The 22,693-nt window shown below is 37.6% G+C and overlaps 1 non-coding gene across 1 annotated transcript; it reads right to left on the bottom strand.

The window, feature by feature from the left end:
* Positions 1–21,587: 21,587 nt before the first annotated feature.
* Positions 21,588–21,694, bottom strand: LOC122293573. The gene has a single exon (XR_006237306.1). It is a non-coding gene; the product is annotated as a small nucleolar RNA R71 (small nucleolar RNA).
* Positions 21,695–22,693: the final 999 nt, after the last annotated feature.

Below are 22,693 nucleotides of genomic sequence, written 5' to 3' on the forward strand. Positions count from 1 at the left end.
AATATCAAAATAATAATAATATTAAAAAAATAATATTTTATTCAACTTTTAACTTTCTTCTAAAATTATCTCATCTTATCTTACTATCTAAACTGCATCTAGTTATACTTGTTGTTGTGATACATTTTAAGTAAACAATCGATTTAAATGGTAAAAAATGATAAAACTTAAGAACAACAGTTAATATTATTGATTATTTGTACAAGATCAAAAATAAAATAAAATAGACAATCCCTGGCCGCACAAGCTTTTGTAAAAAAGTGTAAAACAAATATTCTTTTTAGGTGAGACCCTTTTTTTTTTTTTTTTTTTTTTATAAAGGGTCTATACAAAATTTTTCCATTTAATATTTGTAACTATATTGCTCTATGTAAAAACTACCAACAGTACCCTGCATGTACATACGTATTTGATGACATAGAGTCAAGAACAAGGCTATTTTAATTACGAGCATGCAAGTGCGTTTTTTTGCGCTCCTTCCTGGTTGGAGCCCAGGTGGTATCCCCTTTACCCAGCAAAACTCAGGGTCCAAGGCCCCCCAATATGTTTCAGCTCACATGTGCACGACGACTCTTTCCACCCAAACTACTTAGTCAACACGTAAACCCTAAAAGCCCACCAAATTAAACTCCCAGTTCAGAACGGCATATATACAAATCTCCAGCCTTATAAATACCGAGACCACCCACGCATACTTTGTCATACACATCCACAAGGAGCAGCAAAAGCTTTATTTTGAGCTGAAAGCTAGCTGTTCATATATACCAGCAAATACCTTTTCATTTGCGCAGAAACTTCATACATTGCAGTAATTTATAACTTGGGCGCTCTGAAAATGAATTTCAGAAGGACAAGCACCCTTTTGATCGTCATCTTTGTCATAACTGTGGCCATCATGATGAGCCATGCAAGGGTTGAAGCAACCAGAGTGTTATTTGAGGACTTTGCCAGTGTTAATCACCTCGAGACACAATTATTCTATGAGAAGGCAAAGCACACCATGGCGTCTTGGCTTGAACGGTTGCCCTCTGGACCCAGCGATAGAGGCGCTGGCCACTAACTAGTTCGTTGGAGTTGTGAAAGCTGTTTTTATACAAATACAGTACTGCATGTTACGCGTACGTACAAGAAAACAAACATATATAGATTTGTATTTTGTTTTTGAAGGTCGAGATATACGTACGTACGTAGGTCTTGCTTTATGTAAGTAGCACTATTATACCAAACAAAGGAAAATGAAACATAAAATTCATTTATTTGATTAAGTTGATCAAAGGCGTTGTCATATATTACAGCTTATTAATTAATTCGATCTTTTTTAATCTATTATATATCCTTTGTTTTGTTATATGCATGCATGCATGGACGTGCGCGCGCGCAAGATAATTTCAAATTCATAATTTTCGCGATATATATAGATTTTCAAGAACGATCCCGCATTGATCGAGTTCTAAATTAAGGAAGTATGAAGTAGTACTGCATTCATATAATGTATGTATGTATGTGTGTGTTTGTGTGTGTATATGTATATTCTGATATATATGCATCGGCTCGGTTTAATGGCAATTTAATTTTCTGATTATGGATTTTTCAAGGGCACATATATATATTCCTTTAATTGAAAACTCAAACTAACCGAATCAATAAAAATGATTTATTTTATTAGATTCTCCAATTTTCATATAAAAGGTTAGCTGGTTTGATAAGCAATTTTTTAGTTAAGAAAATATAGAAATTGAAAATAAAAGTAAAAAATAAATTTTATTGTTTATTAATTGTCAAATAGTATATATATTATATGATAACGGCCGGCCGGCTAACACATTTCTCATCATACGTATAGAATGACCGGCCATGCATATATGTACGCAGTTCGGTCGCGAGACCGCATGCGCAAAATGATCATCACTCATCAGGACCGAATTAACCGACTCCTTTAGTTTGGGAAGCTGGTTTGGTGGACAGATCATCATGAGTCATATACATCCTTTTTGGTTTTTCACTAGTCATTTTGAAGAAAGACAATTCATCACATAAAAAGAACAAAAAAAAAAAAAAATTCAAAGCGCGCGCGCGCGCGCATGCAGTTGACATTTCAGACCAACTTATGCAGGAGTTACCCTTCGCACCTATACCGGCCATCTCATGCCCAAGCAAATTCAAACTCCTTGGTCAACACGTAAGTACTCCTCCTAAAAGTAAAAGCTAGCCCACCAATACCCCCTCCCACCAAAAAGTCCAAAAAGACGGGTTGATCAAAACTCTAACAACAGTCTATATAAATACCAGCACCCCCAGAAGTAGTTCGTCACATCCACAGCCACAAGCACACAAGAAAGCTCTCTAATATTGGGTATATATCACAAAACCTCTCGTCTCTTTCAAGCCAAAAACTTCATAAATCCAGCCAGCAACTTAGGTCGATTCTGAATATGAATTCCAGAAGCATTAGTACTCATGTTCTGATCATTTTTGTCATCTTTGTGGCCGTGATCTTGAGCCATGGCTCCGTCAGGGTAGAAGCAACCAGAGTGTTATCGAAGGATTTCGCCAGTGCTAATCACCTCGACATGACCTATTCGACGTCTCTCTACGAGAAGGCGAAGCACAGCATGGCGTACTGGCTCGAACGGCTGCCGTCCGGACCTAGCCCCAGTGGTCCCGGCCATTAGTCAAATATTCCAGTTAATTCGTGAAAAAGGTCTTAATTTGTAGGTACTTACACATTTATTTATACAAGCGGGTCATCAGACAGTGCCCCAATTACTAGAAAACAAGCTAGCTAGCTAGCATAAACGGGCCAGGTTCCCGTCTTTCTTTTATTTATAATTTTTTGTTTTTTTTGTTTGTTTGTTCCTCGTTGAAGGATCGATGGACTGTACCTGTTACCACATAATTTTACGAAACAAATTAGGAAAAATGAAATTAGCTGCTAAATATTTTTGATCTATTATATGTATTGTGGTCCAGTGAATGCTATTTCTAATCGATTATTTCCCATTCTAATTTGTTCTGTATGCATGCGTGCATGCATGGACGTTTGCAATGAATTTGCATTATTATCAAGCTATAGATTAATCGATATCATATTATAGACGCTGATCATCATCATCATCAATCTTGAACGTACGCCGTGTTGAGGGACCACCCCATGTGTGCCATCCACCCACCCCATGTGTGCCATCCACTATGTGTGCCCATGTGTTGGTGGTGTCCAATTCACATGATGATATTCCTCACTAAGTGCTTTAATTGAGTGTCTAGCTTGTGCATTCCAGCACATATGTGGAGGGAGAAGGGTTGAGCTTCTCCTATAAATAGGAGAGGTCATATGAAGGGAAATTCATCCCATTGAGAGAGAGAAGCAAGAGAAGTGTGTGTAGTGTGCCATTTGAGATAGAGTTGTTTTGAATATAGTGTTTCCGCTCAGTAGATGTAGGCAAATTGCCGAACCACTTAAATATTGTCTCTATCTATTGTGGGTGTGATTTCTGGGCGGCTTTAGGCGCAACAATTGGTATCAGAGACAATTAGGCTCTTTTTGTGGGGTGGATTTTTGTGGTAGTGTGGATACGTACAGTCTAAGGAGGTTCTGTCTAGGAGATTGGAAATTTTAGGCGTGTCCATTGTGACCCTCCAATCTTTCCTGGGAACTGACTTAGTGAGGTACTATTCATTTCTACCGTAAAAATTCATCAGAGCTTCGGTTCGTGCTACCCAGAAAATTGCAGTTGATCGGAATCAACTTTTTATCACACCACAACGTTCCTCTCGTCAAGACGGATCTGTTGCCGCAAACGGCATCGAAAACGAACATCGGAGGAGCCCGCACGCGCCTCTAGAAGTTGGAGCGTGCATCTCACGCGCCAGACAGATCAGAACCGTCCGTTTTTCAGATCTATTTTGGGCTTGATCTAAGCCATTTGGAGTCCGATTTCAACGATCAAATAGTACTTTCCGACTATTTGGATCATTCCGGACTCATCCGTACGGTTAGAATTTTGAAATTTTGTGTCTAAATTTTCTAAATTCAAATGGAAAGATCTGGAACAGATAGGGGCTCTGAAAATGCCAGTAGCTCTGGACGTAGGTCCACCGTGTCAAATGCTAAGTTTGAAGTTGAGAAGTTCGATGGAACAAGCAACTTCGGAATGTGGCAGTGTGAAGTCATGGACGTTTTGATCCAACAAGAGTTGGATATTGCGTTGGAAGGAAAGCCAGACGACATGACTGATCAGGGTTGGAAGAAGCTTAATACTCAAGCTTGTAGTACAATCCGGTTATGCCTTACCAAAGAACAAAAGTATTTTGTCATGAGAGAGACAAATGCTAGGGTACTTTGGCAGAAATTGGAGGATAAGTTCATGAAGAAGAGCATTGAGAGCCGTTTGCACTTGAAGAAGAAGCTATTCAGATTCCAATTTCGTGAAGGTATTTCAATGACTGAACATCTAAATAGTTACAACCAAATTCTTGCTGATTTGTTAAATTTAGATGTTAAAATCGAAGATGAAGATAAAGCTTTACTTTTGCTAAATTCCTTGCCTGATACATATGAGCATTTGATTACTACTCTATTGTATGGGAAGGAAAAGATTAGTTTTGAAGATGTATCTAGCTCTTTAATTAGCAATGAGTACCGGAGAAAAGATAAACAGGTACAACAAGATACATCAAGTGAAGCGCTAATAGCAAAAGGGAGACCACAGTCAAGGTATCCCGGAAAGAAGAAAGGTTTTCAATCGAAAACCCGAGCCACATCACGTGGTCCATCAGTTGGAAGAAATCTCGCCAGAGACGAGTGTTCCTTTTGTCACAACAAAGGACACTGGAAGAAGGATTGTCCCAAGCTGAAGGGACAACAGCAGAATCAACCCACCACAGCCAATGTCGTGGACAGAGATGATGATTCAGATTTTTCCTTGATAAGTTCATCATCCATTTGTCATTCCGATGAATGGATTATGGATTCCGGATGTACCTATCACATGTGTCCCAATCGGGACTGGTTTACTGACTTCAAAAAGATTGAAGGTAGAACAGTACTTATGGGCAATGACAGTGCCTGTAAGACTCAGGGAATAGGTAGCATTCGGCTAAAGCTGCACGATGGTAGCGTCAAGACTCTGACAGAAGTTCGGTACATTCCGGACTTGCGGAAGAATCTCATCTCACTGGGAGCTCTGGATTCAAAGGGATTCAGAATCACCATTGAAGACGGAACTCTCAAAGTATTAATGGGAGTTCAGGTAGCTATGAAGGGTTTGAGGCGAGGAAACTTGTACTTCTTGCAAGGAAGTACTGTTGCTGGAAGAGCTTCCACAGGCTGTGAGAAGCTAGATGAGACTGATGATGACACCTCCAGTCTATGGCATATGCGTATGGGACACGCAGGAGAAAAAGCTTTGCAAACACTGGTGAAGCAAGGCTTACTCAAAGGTGCCAAGACTGGTAAACTGTCTTTCTGTGAGCACTGTGTATTGGGGAAGCAGAGGCGGATCAAGTTTGGAACCGCAGTACACAATACACAGGGAATACTTGACTATGTGCACTCTGATGTTTGGGGACCTACCCAAAATGCATCTTTGGGAGGTAAACATTGGTTTGTAACTTTTGTAGATGATTATTCTCGTCGTGTGTGGGTATATACGATGAAGAATAAAGATGAAGTGCTGCAAATCTTCCTTGATTGGAAGAAAATGGTTGAGACTCAGACCGGCAGAAAGATCAAGCGGCTCAGATCTGATAATGGAGGTGAATACACTTCAGATCCCTTCATGGAAGTATGCCGGAGAGAGGGAATTGTAAGACACTTCACAGTACGAGGTACACCGCAGCAGAATGGTGTGGCAGAACGAATGAATCGTACTTTACTAGAGAAAGTACGATGTATGTTGCTGGATGCTGGATTCAGTAAACAATTTTGGGCTGAAGCTGTGACATATGCCTGCCACCTCATCAACCGACTACCCGCATCTGCCAATGACGGGAAGACACCCACTGAAATGTGGAGAGGTACACATGCTACTGATTATAACTCTTTACACGTTTTCGGATGTCCTGCTTACTATCACGCTAAAGAGAGTAAGCTTGATCCTAGAGCCAAGAAAGCAAAATTCTTGGGCTTTAGTACTGGTGTAAAAGGGTATAGACTCTGGTGCATAGAGTCTAAAAAGGTGATCATCAGTAGAGATGTTACCTTCAACGAATCTGAGATGCTTAAGTCACATAAGCATAGAGATTCCAGTGAATGCAGCCATGATAGCGAAACACCTGGTGATTCGCAAAAGGTGGAGTTTTTCACTCGAAAGGATTCAGGAGAAACAAATGGAGAGCACGGACAAGATGAGGTTGATAGTCCAGTCACAGTACCTCCAATACAACCTGAATCAATAGCAACCAACAGACAGAGAAGAGAGAAACGTGTACCGTCACGTTATGCAGACTATGTGACATATGCATTACCAGCTGAAGGGGGTGAGATCCCAACCACTTACAGAGAAGCCATACAGTCCAGTGAACAAGTTGAATGGACAAAAGCAATGAATGAAGAGATGCAGTCTCTTCACCAGAACCAGACTTGGGAGCTTGTGTCGCTTCCAAAAGGAAAGAAGACAATTGGCTGTAAGTGGATCTTCAATCAGAAAGATGATCAAGCTGCTAAGAATGGAGTGCGATACAAAGCTAGGTTGGTAGCCAAGGGCTACGCTCAGACAGAGGGAATTGACTACAGTGAAGTATTCTCTCCTGTTGTGAAGCATTCATCCATTCGGATATTGCTAGCTTTGGTAGCACAATATGATCTTGAGTTAGCACAGCTTGATGTAAAGACAGCTTTCTTGCATGGTGATCTGGAAGAGGAGATTTATCTGTCTCAACCAGAAGGATTCAAAGAAGCTGGCAAAGAAAACTGGGTATGCAGTCTGAAGAAGTCTCTCTATGGCTTGAAGCAGTCACCTCGGCAATGGTATAAGCGGTTTGACCGCTTTATGATGGATCTGAAATACACTCGTTGCCAATACGATCATTGTGTATATTTCAGAAAACTTGCAGATGGATCTTTCATTTATTTGCTTTTATATGTAGATGATATGTTAATTGCATGTAAAAGCAATGGGGAGATAGATCGCTTAAAAACTCAATTAAGTCGTGAGTTTGACATGAAAGATCTGGGAGAAGCTCGAAGAATACTGGGGATGGAGATCAGCAGAGATAGGGTGAAAGGTATAGTTCACCTTACTCAGAAGCAGTATCTGAAGAGAATACTGCAACGCTTCAACATCGACTCAAAGACGAAGCCGGTGAGTACTCCAATGGCCCCATATTTCAAGCTCAGTGCATTGCAGTCTCCTAAAACTGATGAAGAGCGGGACTACATGAGAAATGTCCCATATGCAAGTGTTGTAGGAAGCTTAATGTATGCCATGGTGTGTACACGACCTGATATCTCCCAGGCCGTTAGCTTAATTAGCCGCTATATGCATAATCCTGGAAAGACTCATTGGCATGCGGCTAAGTGGATTCTACGGTACATTTTAGGAACCGTAGATGTTGGTTTGAAGTTCGAGAAGAGTGAAGATAGTCTAGTAACTGGGTATGTTGACTCAGACTATGCAGGTGATCTTGATAAACGCCGATCGACAACTGGATATGTGTTCACTATGGCTGGAGGACCAGTTAGTTGGCGATCAACTTTGCAGTCAACAATTGCACTATCATCAACTGAGGCTGAATACATGGCTGTAACAGAAGCCGTGAAAGAAGCCATTTGGTTACAGGGATTGGTAACAGACTTGGGCTTTAAGCAGCAAGAGGTTACCGTTTACTGTGACAGTCAGAGTGCAATTCATCTGGCCAAGAATCAAGTATATCACTCTCGAACAAAGCATATAGATGTCCGTTTCCACTTCGTACGTGAGATATTGGAAGAAGGGGACATTCTACTTCAGAAGATTGGCACTGAAGATAATCCAGCAGATATGTTGACAAAAGTCGTCACCGGGATCAAGTTCCAACACTGTTTGGACTTGATTAATATCTCATACTGCTGAGCACCCACGGGTGCATTGGCGCCTTAGGGCGCATTTGGTAGCGGAGATCTCTCATGGCAAGCGAACATTTCGATAAAGGGATGAAATCATTGGAAGGATACAAAATGCAGTATCCTAATGTGGCACACTTGGGTGGAGGGGGTGATTGTTGAGGGACCACCCCATGTGTGCCATCCACCCACCCCATGTGTGCCATCCACTATGTGTGCCCATGTGTTGGTGGTGTCCAATTCACATGATGATATTCCTCACTAAGTGCTTTAATTGAGTGTCTAGCTTGTGCATTCCAGCACATATGTGGAGGGAGAAGGGTTGAGCTTCTCCTATAAATAGGAGAGGTCATATGAAGGGAAATTCATCCCATTGAGAGAGAGAAGCAAGAGAAGTGTGTGTAGTGTGCCATTTGAGATAGAGTTGTTTTGAATATAGTGTTTCCGCTCAGTAGATGTAGGCAAATTGCCGAACCACTTAAATATTGTCTCTATCTATTGTGGGTGTCATTTCTGGGCAGCTTTAGGCGCAACATGCCGAACTTGACGATCAAAAAGCTGAGATCGAACACGATAAATACGTACGATTCGTCCAAGTAATTAAAATGAAAAAAAACACTAACGCACAGATCAATATATATAGTTGATCTTTAATACTAATCGATCTTTGTTTTATCGTTAAATATATATATTGTCAATTAAGCTTAATTAGGTTGTATCGATTTCTATATATGCTCGCATATATAATCGATCCATGCCGATTCATATATATGTTTTAATCGTTTATATAGATATATACATTTATTTTCAATAAGTCAAGACAATAATCATGGACGTCAATGACATCAAAGCTCATTACAATAGGGAAGAGATCATAATACTATATATTTACGACAAAAACCATTAATAAATATATGATAAATATATCATATTTTACTTAATGAAATGAAAGTAAGATGGTAGTATGGTGTATAGAATTTTTCTTAATAAATATATGTTCATTATATATATATATATATATATATATATAACCTTCAGTGGTACTATCTCGTGATTGTAAGTATTAGAGAATTAATTGAAAATTACTTCAATTAACTCTCTAATAGTAATTAAGCATGAGACATTGAGATCAGAAAACTCCCTTTTACAACAACCCGTTGAAAACTTGAACAAACAACTAATTAATAAGCTAGATCTTTTTTTTGGCTTTTTTCTTTTTCCAAGATGTAAATTAAGTACTTATCACCCTTTCCGAAATAATTAAAGGCTAGCTTTTGCATCTTGCAGATTACTGCATATTGAATATTAATCATATTACTTATTATAAATTGCTCGTTCAATGGGTTAATTTTGTAAAAGTGAGTGTTCTGATCTCGATGATCTCATACTTACAATCACGAGATAGTACTGATCAAGGTTATATATATAGAATATATATATATATATATATATATATATATATATATATATATTTAATGGTTTTTGTCGTAAATAGACAGTAATTACATGATCTCTTCCCTATTGTAATGAGCTTTGATGTCATTGACGTCCATGATTATTGTCTTGATTTATTGAAAATAAACTTATATATCTAGTTATACTATTAAAACATGAAAAAATTTAGCTAGTTGTAAATATAACTGCGTACTAATATGTACATTAATCTAATGTGATTGGTCAAAAAGTAATTTTTATTGAAAATAGTACTAATTTAAATTTTGAATATAAAGAAATCAGTATTAATATTCAGATTAATAAACTACTTTAATTGTATGTAACAAAACTCTTAAAACATATATATGAATTGGCGCGATTATGCAAGCATATATAGAAATCGATACAAAACTAAGCTTAATTGACAATATATATAAAACTATAAAATTACAAACATGATCGATTAGTATTGAAGATCAACTATATTGATCTGTGTTATTGTTTTTCATTTTATTTACTTGGACGAATGGTAGCGTATTTATGGTGTCTGACCTCTTTTTGATCGTCAAGTTTGACATTCAAGATTGATGAAGATCATCATGCATCATGATTAGCGACACGTATATATATGATACCGAATCTTTATATATAATTTTGATTTTGGGTGTCACGAGTCTCGGTGGTTAACTATGTCAACGGCTGCATTGACTGGGCTTGCTATATTCTATACTCCTATTAATATTATTAGGGCAAGTCCCATATATAATTTGGCTTTGGCCGTGTAGCACGTTAATTATAATTATCTCAAAGTTTGCATGATTGACTCATTATATATATATATAGTCTTGTAATTAGGATCACAATTAGGGGTGTAAATGCGCATAAGAAGTTTGGTTCAGACCAGAAAAATCGACTGGACCAAACCATTTGGTCGAAATCGGATCGGACCAAATTCCAAACTGGCCTGTCTCGGTCTCATAAATTATGGATTAAAAAAACTCAATCCAATATCAGGATTTATAAATTTTGGACTAGACCAGACCAAACTCTTATATATATTTTTAAAATATTTTCAATAATTTAATATATTATTTTTATATAATAATTATATAAGTTAATGATGTAATTTTTATCTAATTTATTATCATCTAATTTCGGTCCATCACTACCAAACCAGACCAAACCAATTTACATCCCTAATCACAATATATGTCAATATGGCCGATGGGCTACATTACGTGGTATCATGCAAATGCGGTGATCTTTTTAATGTGATGATCATTTTGTTGGAACCAAAAAAAGAGAGTACTTTGATTTTAATGTGATATTGTTGAAACGAAAAATTAAAGAGAGTACGTAATTGAATGTTTAATATATAATTTATTTAAGTTTTGGCCCTGAATATGTCTATATATATTTCATCTACTTAATACACGATTTATTAATGCTACGCGTAAGTGCCTCCCAAGAGAAAAGTTCCTACGCGTAAGTAATTATGCACTCGTGTTAATTAAAGGCCAAACAACCATGACACGTACGACATGAGCTAACAAATATATATGTGTGGGTAAATCCCTTACACCACACCTCGCCGTATGATTTATCATTTGTATTATTTTTTATTAAATATACACATGATTAATATTTAAATATATACATTTAAATGGAATAATAAAAATAAAAAATTATATATTGATCGATGTGTAGTGTAGGAAGAATAAACATCATTTATATATATTAAACAAAATTGAAGTAAGCACGAGCTTGAGCTGGCGCACTATGGTTTTGGCATATATATTTAAATCATAACTGATGTTGTATACCACGATGGCATTTACTAGTCAAGGTTAAAGTCTCACTTTTGATTGCGTGACGTGTATATTGTTTGTGCGTCCGTACCTACCTGTATCACTCTCTAGTATACATATACTAATTTGATTTAATATATAAATGATAAGTATTTCTATTTTAAAATTTTTATCTTACACACTACTTACATAGTATAATTTAATTTAGAATATAAATTTTAAAATTCAAATCTTACACACTACTTGAGGATTCTCGTGCAAGCTTTTGATACACGCATACTACCTACCACCGAACTAATAAGAAAGTATAAGGCATTAATTAATCAGTTCTGCTATAGGTACCCGCTGCGGAACCGCTGACGTGGTTTAATGCCACGTCAGCCAATATATTATAAAAAAAGAAAAAAAAACACACTCTCTCTCTCTCTCTCTCTCTCTCTCTCTCTCTCTCTCTCTCTCTCTCTCTCTCTCTCTCTCTCTCTCTCTCTCTCTCTCTCTCTCTCTCTCTCTCTGTGAATAAGAAGGTAGTGTGAGTATCGGACATAGGTAGCTTTCAAAACAGCGTCGTGGGCGGGGATCATAGCGCCACTGCGGTGGACAAGGGCATGGATTTTGCCCAGTATTTCTGCACCTACGCCTTTCTCTACCACCAGAAGGAGATGCTCTCTAACCGAGTCCTCATGGACGCTTACTTCAATTCCGTTCTCTAGTTGAATGCAATCATATGGAACTGCAATTTCACTCTGCATAAAGCTCAACCCTTAATTAGGATGGTCTTCATTTGTAAATGTGTGCGCGCCCTCTTATTGTTTTATAACAAAACCCATGGGAATCATACCTTTAAAAGGATAAAAAAGAAGTTTGGGTTCTTGGCTTTTCTCGGGAGTAATGGTCCTTTTTTTTTTTTTTTGAAGTATTACTTCTTTTAATTGTAGCATGTCGTTGCCTTTGGGATATATTTCTGATTAATTTGGTGAATTTGTGGAGAAGACTATGTTGGATGTGGGAACTGGCAATGGTATTCTTGCTATTTGGTCGGCACAAGCAGGTGCAAGGAAGGTCTATGCAGTTGAAACAACTAAAATGTCGGAACACGCACGTGTACTTATAAAAGCAAATAACTTCGAAGATGTGGTTGAAGTGATTGAGGGTTCCATGGAGGAAGTGCGAAGGTGCAGGAAATTTCTTCCATCGCTAAACAATCGGTTTCGCGCAATCGCTCTTCAAATGGGTGTTTTCTGCAGCGTGAAGGTGCAGGAAAATTCTGGTTTTCAAATGGGTTTCGCAAAGCTTCTGGAATCGACGACGAGAGAAGTATGGAGGCAGCCGTCGTTGAACAATCGTTTACCTGAGTCAGCCGTCGTCTAGTCCTAATTTCATCCGACTTTTGTATGTGAAGGAAGAGGGGAGACAGAACGAAGAAGGGGTAATCCTCGATGCAGTTCAAAAATACTATTTGCACAGAAAGGGTTTAATAAAATGCAACGCACCATTTTATTAACTAAGCCACGTGGACGCGTGTACGTGAAGGGTACACCACGCCGTGTGCAAATAGCATTTTTCTTAATTAATTAGAACTTTAGTTAACTAGTCATACCATCAAGATTGGTGACTGAGTGGTCGTTGGGTACCAAATAGTAAATAGCAAGTCCTTCGAGTGCACGTTCGGGTATTTGCATTTCAATGAACCTAATTAAAAGTCCCGTTTGAAATTAAACATCATGGCCCTTAAATTTAACCGTAGCCGAGCCCAATAATTTTTGTCAGCTAAAACCCTCAGCCCATCCTCCAAATATTGGGTTCAGCTAGCAGGAACGTTATCGGGTTACTCGGCCCATTGTTGCACGATTTTATTGGGATAATCTCTTGTCAAAAAGAAAAAAAGTGATATAAAATGTAAGAAAATTCTATATACTTTACTCACATTTTTCTTTCATCATATTATAATAAGGTGGCATTGCCTATCAATTTTTATATTTTTTCTTTAAAAAATTAAAAAATTATCCAAGGATAATAAAAATGTCATATTTTATATAGCGGGATGAGAGTGTAGTGTATATATACCATTGCTTAAATGTGTATATGTGTGTATATGTGCACGCGAGAGAAAGGATAATCTCTATACAAGTATGTGCAAAAAAAATTGCATAAGAGAATTACAAGCTAATGTAGGTAGGGATATAACAAATCTTCAATGATAAACTTGAATAAGTCTATTATCTTCATATTGAAAATTACAAGCCAATTAATCAAGGACTAAACCTACGTACAACAAAAAAAATATTGCAAATCCAAAAAATATTTATAAGTCTAAACGAGAGTGTATATATATATAATATAAATCATTCCTCAATCTTTTATTGGCGTAACTAAAGCTTGTAGTACTTGGCAATAGTATAAGCTGCTCGTACGTACATCTAAACAGAATGAAATGGAAGAAGATTTTCTCATATTGCTGTTCGAACTTGAGACTCTTAAAGTTCATATAGGAACTTGATCCATTAATGAAAGTTACTAGTTACCTTCGCCTTTATTACTAGGGCCAGCTGGCAATCTTTGCAGCCACCATGACATGGTGTACTTTGCCTTCTCGTATGTCTGTACAGCTTGATAATTAGAGCTACCCAAATCCTCACTCAATATCCTAGTTGCCTCCACGTTGCACCTCAAGATGGCTACGGAGATGACAAAAATGATCAAAATAGTAGTGCGGAAGTTCATCTTCGATTGAGAGAGTGAAGGTTTATGAACTTTATAAGTAATTTCGAAGAAAGATTTGCAGCTTAGTTTATGAAAGGTACTTGATCTAATTAGTACATGAACAAGATAGCTAGCTTTTGGGTGCTTGTGGATAGATGTGTATGAGAATTGTGAAAGCTAGGAGGAGCTAGCTGGCCTTTGGGTGCTTGAGGACGGACGTTTATGAGAATTGTGAAAGCTAGGAGGTATGATATTATTCTTATATAGTGACAGAGTTGTACTAGTAGTCTCCTTGTGCAGTACGTGATGCATGTTTTGTGGGCTTTAGAGGCTTACGTGTTGACTAAAGTGTTTTTTTCCGAGCAAAGGGCCGGGGATATATACATGGTGTTCCACGTTTGAATTGATGCATGTCCGTGTTTACCGCAATATATAATTTAAAGTTTGAAGTTCATGTCAAAGGGAAATACATATATCTTTGTTAATTACTCGTCTCAATTAGACTCAACAGAGTAGTTAAATGGGGCAAGCCCAATATATATAATTTTGAATTTGGGTGTCACATTATGTCAATGGCCGTGTCACACGTTAATTATCTCAAGGTTTTCATGATTGATTGAATGACTATATAGTGATCTTGTAATCGGGAACACATGAATGTCAACATGGCCAACGCGCGGGCTATATATCATGTATCATGTACATAATTATGATATGTTTTTAATGTGACAAGCTTGGTCGAACGAAAAAATAGAGTACGTATACGTAGTTTAATATTTAATAAGTTATAATTTAAGTTTTGCCCCGGATCAATAATATCATGTCTATATAATATATATTTGATCTACGTAATTCACGATTTAGTGCTACGCGTACGAAAGTGCCTATTAAACGAAAAAATGCTACGTACGCGTAAGTAACTAATTATGCCCTCGTGTTAAAGACCATACAACCACGACACGGCATGCATGCACAAACAAATATATGTGTGGGTAAATCCAACAGACACATATATAGCTAGCTGACGTACGTGGTACTGCCATATCAACAATAATATTGATGTGGCATGCCACGTTGGCACTGAGTAGTTTATTAGCTTAAAATTCCACTTTTGATTGGGTGACGTGCACACTATGATACCATCCTTGTATGGGTCTGTATCCATATATATATCGATCACTGCTCTATTTTATATATAGTACGTATCAATTTGATTTAACATATCAATCATAGCTCCGTGTATATATGTATATATGAATGAACACCTACAAAGTTTCTACAGCAAACTTTTAATATACGTATATGGAGCCGCTTAAAGGTAGTGGCTCAATGGTCCTTGGATTACTCTTAAGTGGTTTGGCAATAGATATTGGGTTTGAATCTGAACATGAAAGAGCTTAAGGATTCATTGAGTTCTATAGTGGAGATGGGGTCTAAATTCCGGCTCAAACATGACTTGAGGAACACCTATGGTTTTCCACTATCTAGGCTAGGTCTGTTGGGCAAGGCCCCGCATCTGGACCACCCATCACATCTGCCCGGCCCAAGTAGTTGGGCAAGCTTTTTAAGCAAATAAGAAGCTGAGTGCGAGGGGCCACCAACCCACCCCGCATATCTTGGTGTAAAATTAAAAAGGTGTCAAACAAAAAAGGTAAGCAACCATACTTTAGTGAAACCTGTAACATTTACATGGCAAGTCCTAATAAAAAGAATATTCATCCCAAATGCCAACAAAAATTTTGAGATGTCTTAGATAACAAGAAAGAAAATGTTTTGAATAAATAGTATAGAGTTTTATATTAAGAACTTGACTTGTAAAGGTTTAACTCTGAAGGAAAACAAAAGATTGAACTGTTATATGTATGAATTTTGGCAAGGAATAATGGTTGACCATTCATTTAACAAACTCTTTGAGGAAGGGCATCCTAGGATGTGGACGGGATGCCCTAAGGTATAACATTCTATTTAAGATGTTCAAGTCTGACTTAATAAATATTGAAGTTAGGGTTAATACTTGATGATCCAAAATTTGACTCACATCTTATCTTTCAATAGTGTTGAATTGTTATAATATGAGCCTCGAAATTCTGAATCTTAACTAACTTTCAAGAATCAATATGGGAAAAGAGAGAATCAATGTAACTTTGTACCTTAACAAACCCCATACATAACTTGAGCGATAAGGCACTTCGGTTGCTGCAAAGAACCTTATCGATGTTGTGAGTTTTATTCTTCATGTATTGAGTGGATAGCATAAGATTAATTGAGACCCGCAACTCGTGACCAAAAAAATCCTCCTTACAATGATAATAATTCACATCATGTCCCATCTAGGAAATGTCTTAGAGATTAGGAGCAGAGATTTTCAATGGTTTACAAGAAGAATGAGTGGTTGCAACAAAGACTTGAAAAACGGTTTGTCACATTGACTTTGCTTCAACAACTTTGTTGACAAGCTCATGTTTCAGCACAACATTGACATCTGTCGATCAACGCAAGAAACAGTCAGAAAGGAAAAATACTGGATCAAGACGTGGCTGCAATAACTTGCAATGAAATCCAGGCTTAAAGAACTTGAGCTTGGCATCATCACCAAAGGGGTAAACTCTTTTCCTTGTGTAGCACTTAGGTCTAGTACCAAGTTGTTTTCAAAATTTATTATTATTATTATTTATGTGTGCGAAAGGGCCATTTCAGTTTTCAAATATCTTTTTAAAATATAGACTACAGGCCTAAAATATCTCTTTTGGTAAATTAAGATTTCCTTTAGCTTTATTATTTAAGTTAAAAATCTTTTATAGGTCGAGATATTTTTTTTGAACAAGTTCGTTTATTTTTTTAGAGGTCGAGTCAAGGCTCAAACTTCAAAAAAAACTCATTTATTAATTTTTTAGGCTACCCAAAGTGTAAGCCCAAATATTTGAAATGGTCCCTGCCCGATCACCCTAAAAGCCCAAACCTTGCACCAAAACCCAACCCCATGAGAAGCAACTTCCAGACTCCACACCATGCACGTCTCCTCCCGTGCCACCACTCCATCTTAGGAAAGCCACCCCATGGTCGCTAGCCCCTAATCACCGTAACCCAACCGTATACCCCGTGGAACCACCGTTAGCCATCACCGAAAGGCCCCTGTTTTTGGCTTCTCAAAATAGGGCATTTATTCCCTCACCCTAGGCATTACAAACCACCACTACCGTGAGTCCATCATATCAGAAGCCACCACTTAGCCATGCAGAATACCCTCTATATTTGCTTCCCAAAGCAGAGCATGGCCTTCCCCCTCCGTAAGTTCCCAACCACTCATCGTAAGCCTTTGTCTCTTCCTCTTACATTCTCATGTTTTTCTCTCGTTAACCATATCTTTCTTTCTCTCTCTCTCTCTTTCATGCTCAAGCACCTAGAGTTCTAGCCACTGGGGTTCTGACTTGATCACCCAGTGTCTCGCTTGGTCACATTTGCTGCCTTAGTGTAAGCCTCTTCAAACTACTGCCGCCCAGCTTTTTCTCTCTTGGTGCTTCTGCATGTTATAATATTTTTTTTGTTCTAAAAGCCTTCGTAAGCCTAGTGGGATCTTTTCCCTTATTACCCCTAGTTAGTGAACTTGGCAAATTTAGAGTTTCTGATTATTTTCTTTTGGGCTTAATTATTATTATTATTATTATTATTATTATTATTATTATTATTATTATTATTATTATTATTATTATTATTATTATTTTCTATTGGTTTGAGTTAACTCTTTTATTTTGGGCTTGGACCGTAATTATTTTTGGGTCAGGTAATATTTTTACTTTAACGATTTTTCATTTTTTTAAATGGGTTATATTTTGATTTTTTTTTTTAAATAAACCTTGTGAATACTTGAGAATTAGGTTAAGTGAATAATAAGTGAACATCAAGAATTTTGTGAAGTGATGATATTTTAGGGTTACGAGAGTTGTAAATTATTATTATTTTTTAAATAAATTACTTAGTATTTCAGGTTTAAGCTTTGATATACGTGTTCAATTGGAAATTTATTAGAGTACGTGACTATTTTATGGGTAACGATTGATTCTTCGTTCATTACTGTTGTGAAAAATTTAGAGAAGCCAAAAAAGTCCTGGTAAGCAGGTTTCCTATGCTAGATTTTATACGAATTATTAAGACTAAGGTTGACTTTATGAAAATTTTGCATGTTTTTGTTATGAAGTAAGAATTGAAAAAAATACAACATCGGTCATTTATTTTCATTACTCATGAAATCTATATGAAAAAAGGAAAAATATTTTCTGACATGCATTGTGTATATATAAGCTATATTTTTGTTATGATGTCTCTGAAATGTGAAAAAGAGCGATGTTGAAAATCTGAAAAATTGTGTATTGATTTAGAAAGATTCTCTAACTTTTATTTTCAGAATGTGGGAATTATCTTAATATGTTTCGGTACTCTATTTTCTTTGATATGGCATCTAGAAAACCTTTGGCATGGTGTACTGATTTTGTATCTGACTCTGTCTCTGCTCTGCCTTGTTTGGGTTGGTACCAACTTCCCTGTCTTTGAGTGCACCCACTTTGGAAACAAAGTGGTTTTTATATGGTCTTTCCTGTATGCACACTTAGGGCTCCGAGAGTAATAAGAGGAATATTCATCTCTGTCTCTACCCGGTTTGGCCACCAGAGATAGCACAACCTTACCACGGGGGTTAAACATGGTTTCTACTTTGTGAGGTGTTCTATTTTGATATGATGATGATGCTCAGGTTATCTTATACCAAAGTACTTATGGGTTTTATGAGTCTTAAAATCAACGCTCTATTATGTTTGAAAATATGTTTTGTTCTACATGATAATCCTTGAAAATATTTTGTTCTATATATTGTACTCTGTAAATGCTCATGTTTGTACTCTTATATGTCCCCTGCTTACTAAGTTGTTGATAACTCACCCCTTATCTCCATAACATTTTTCAGATATTTTGATGGTTCAGCTCGAAAACACTAGTAGAAAGTTTTGAAAAAGTTCGATGATCATATATGATAAGGCTAAGGGTACAAGTATTTTTATTTTTATTTTTATTTTTAGAAGATCATAATTTGTAGGATTGTTTACCTTTGGTGGTTATTTTGGTACGCCGAGTTATGGGAAATTGGAGTCTTTGTGAGGTTGTTATTATATTTTATTGCAGATTTTGGTTACCATTTCTGTAGAGGAATATGGATATTTGGATTGAGCAAATGAATTAATATTTTATGAAGTTTTTTGGATTATTTAGTTTGTGATATTGGAGTTGATACTTAGTAATAAGAGCTAACTCTCTGGACCTCCGGGACCGAGGCATTACACCTTGTCACCTTGTGTCTTGATTGTGGATCCCTGAGGTCCCTCTTCATTAGATATCACGATAGATATTAAACACAATCAAGGAGTACAGCAAGCAGAGCGTCCTCCCACAAGTGCGCGCATATATTAAGATGGCAAACCAAAAACAGAGTAACATAAAGAATACTTCACGCCTTGAGAACTCCTTGTATAAGAACGTTTTCCTTTTGCCACTGAATATTCTTCTTGATCAAACTACCCTCTTGGAGGGACTTGGTGTTGCTCATCATTGATGAATACCAATTTTTAGCATTTATCATTATAAGTGTCAATTTCTGACATGGAACCGCCGTTGTATTTGGCAAGTGATGGCTTGCAAAATTTCATATTGCAGATTTTACAAGTTCGCTCGAGTGGAGGCTTTTGGCCACTCGAGCGAATTCAGGCAGATTCAAACGCTCGACTGCCGCTCGACAGGGAGCTTGAGCGGGTTGCTGAAAAACGAAGATCGCTCGAGCAAAGACATTGGCCGCTCGAGCGAAATCAGGCAGAGTCGAACGCTCGATGTGCGCTCGATAGGACGCTCGAGCGAAATCAGGCAGAGTCGAACGCTCGACGCGCGCTCGACACCCCGCTCGAGCGAACATCGTATTTTGACAGATTTTAGGTTTTCCGCCGTGGGACCATATAAAAGCCATTTTTCACTCTAGAGCCGCGAGTTTTGACTAGAGAACACTCTTTGGGAGAGAAAAACATAGCTAGAGGGATTCAAATCATTTGTTTTGGAGACGGAATTCCAATTTATTGCACGTACGTTGGATTCATACACGAGCACGGACGGGAGAAAAGCGTTGAATCGTTCCCTTGAGCTTTTGACGACGAGTTGAGGCTGCAAGGAGGATTTTTCAGTGTTTATTTTCTTCTTCCCATCTTCTCAGAACAATTATGGTGAATTCATTTATGTTGAATTCCATTTCTAGCATGAGCTAAATTTTCTTTATTCTAGGAAAACGATGTAACCTATTTCCGAACTATGCTTGTTTGTCCATGCTAATTTAATGCAATTCTCTCTTTGTTTATCTGATTTATTCTGAGTTTAATGCTTCTAATTAACTGGCCATTGATTAGATGATTATTAATCTTGTGATTTGCTATCGAAAGAGGGAATCATAGGGTAGATCTTGGATATTTCAGCATAGGTAAGTATAGAGATCGAAAGACTTGTATGAACCTGTGTAGTAATTAAATCATTGGTCTTATTGCGTTCTTGATTATTTAATTTGCATACTCTTGTGTGAATTGATAAACTAGAATCACTTCCAATTGACTATCGAAAGAGGCTTTTGGATGAATTAGAGATTTGCTAATAGACAAAAGAGGTTTAAGTTAAATTAGCTGGATGAGAAAAGCATAGTGAAGAATTATGGTGAAATTGATTTCCTAGAAGTTTTCTTCCCTATTGAATTTGATCTTTGAAAGTCAGTTTTATTTTCTTTGCTTATTTCTCTTTGAGTTGATCTAAGTTTATTTGCAACTACAAAAACCTTAGCGATTCCTCTAGATAAAATTGAGATTAGTATAATTTTGGTATTTGGCAAGAGTAAGGTACCAATCCCTGAGGACGATACTCTACTTATTACTTTACTATAAAATTACGATACTGTGCACTTGCAGTTTTGCACCGGTCAAGTTTTTGGCGCCGTTGCCGGGGATTGATTTATTCTTATTCTTTTTGTCAATATCGATACAAAGTAATCTTGGTTTTAATTTAGAATTTTGTTTTAATTTGTTCTACAGGTGTGTTTTTGACATTGGATGCGCTGTACTAGATCTCGTGACATTATTCCTGTTGATCCGGAGATTGAAAGAACTCTTAGATCACTAAGAAGAAATAAGATACTAGCTATGGCTGAAGAAGATCGTGAGGTACTACCACGCACCTTGAAGGACTATGTGCGGCCAGTTGTGAATGGAAATTACTCGAGCATAATGCGCCAGCCAATCAATGCCAACAACTTTGAGCTCAAACCAGCTTTGATTAGCATGGTGCAGCAGGCTCAATTCAGCGGATCGCCACTGGATGATCCCAATATTCATTTGGCTATGTTTTTGGAGATTTGTGACACTGTGAAGATCAATGGTGTTACTGAAGACACCATTAGACTGAGATTGTTTCCTTTCTCTTTGAGGGACAAGGCTAGAGGTTGGCTACAATCTCTACAACCGGGAAGCATCGTTAGTTGGCAAGACATGGCTGAGAGGTTTCTTGTTAAATTCTTTCCTCCTACAAAAACAGCCCAACTCAGGAGTGAGATTGGCCAGTTCAAGCAAAATGATTTTGAGTCACTCTATGAAGCTTGGGAGAGGTATAAAGACTTGGTTCGACGTTGCCCACAACATGGATTGCCAGATTGGTTGCAAGGTCAGATGTTCTATAATGGGTTAAATGGGCAAACTCGAACTATAGTTGATGCTGCTTCTGGTGGAACTCTGATGTCGAAGACAGCTGAAGGTGCTACTGCACTTTTGGAGGAAATGGCCTCAAACAACTATCAATGGCCAACTGAGAGGACTTTGGCTAAAAAGGTTGCTGGAATTCATGACTTGGAGCCGATAGCAGCTCTTTCTGCTCAAGTAGCTACTCTATCTCATCAGATTTCAGCCTTGACAACACAAAGGATACCACAAAGTACAGAATATGTTGCATCCACAAGCATGATAGTTCCAAGCAATGAGGCGAGTCAAGAACAAGTTCAATATGTCAACAATCGGAACTACAATTATCGTAGTAATCCTATGCCAAATTACTATCATCCAGGGCTTAGAAATCATGAGAATTTGTCATATGGAAATACCAAGAATGTGTTGCAACCTCAACATCCTTCCGGATTTGATAGCCAACCAAGCGAGAAGAAGATGTCACTTGAGGATGCCATGGTTTCCTTTGTTCAAGAGACTAATGCAAGGTTTAAAAAGACTGATTCAAGGTTGGACAACATTGAGACTCATTGTAGCAATATGGGAGCCACTATGAAGAATCTTGAAGTGCAAATTGGGCAACTAGCCACTACCATCAATGCCCAACAAAGAGGAGCTTTTCCTAGCAACACTGAAGTGAATCCAAAGGAACAATGCAAGGCCATCACACTTAGGAGTGGAAAAGAAATTGAGAGGGCACCATTAAAGGAGAGCAAGTCCACTCCTACCGCTGCGAACAATGGCCAAAGCAAAGATCAAGTGGAAGAAGAGGAGATTGTCAATGATACACTAGAGGAGACCGACTTGCCTCCTACAATTTCATTTCCTGACAATCCTCCTATTCTTGCTCCTCCACTTCCTTACCCTCAGCGTTTTCAAAAGCAAAAACTAGATAAGCAATTTTCTAAGTTTTTGGATATTTTTAA

The sequence above is a fragment of the Carya illinoinensis genome, chromosome 1 (assembly GCF_018687715.1).
Source record: "Carya illinoinensis cultivar Pawnee chromosome 1, C.illinoinensisPawnee_v1, whole genome shotgun sequence".
NCBI lineage: Eukaryota > Viridiplantae > Streptophyta > Magnoliopsida > Fagales > Juglandaceae > Carya > Carya illinoinensis.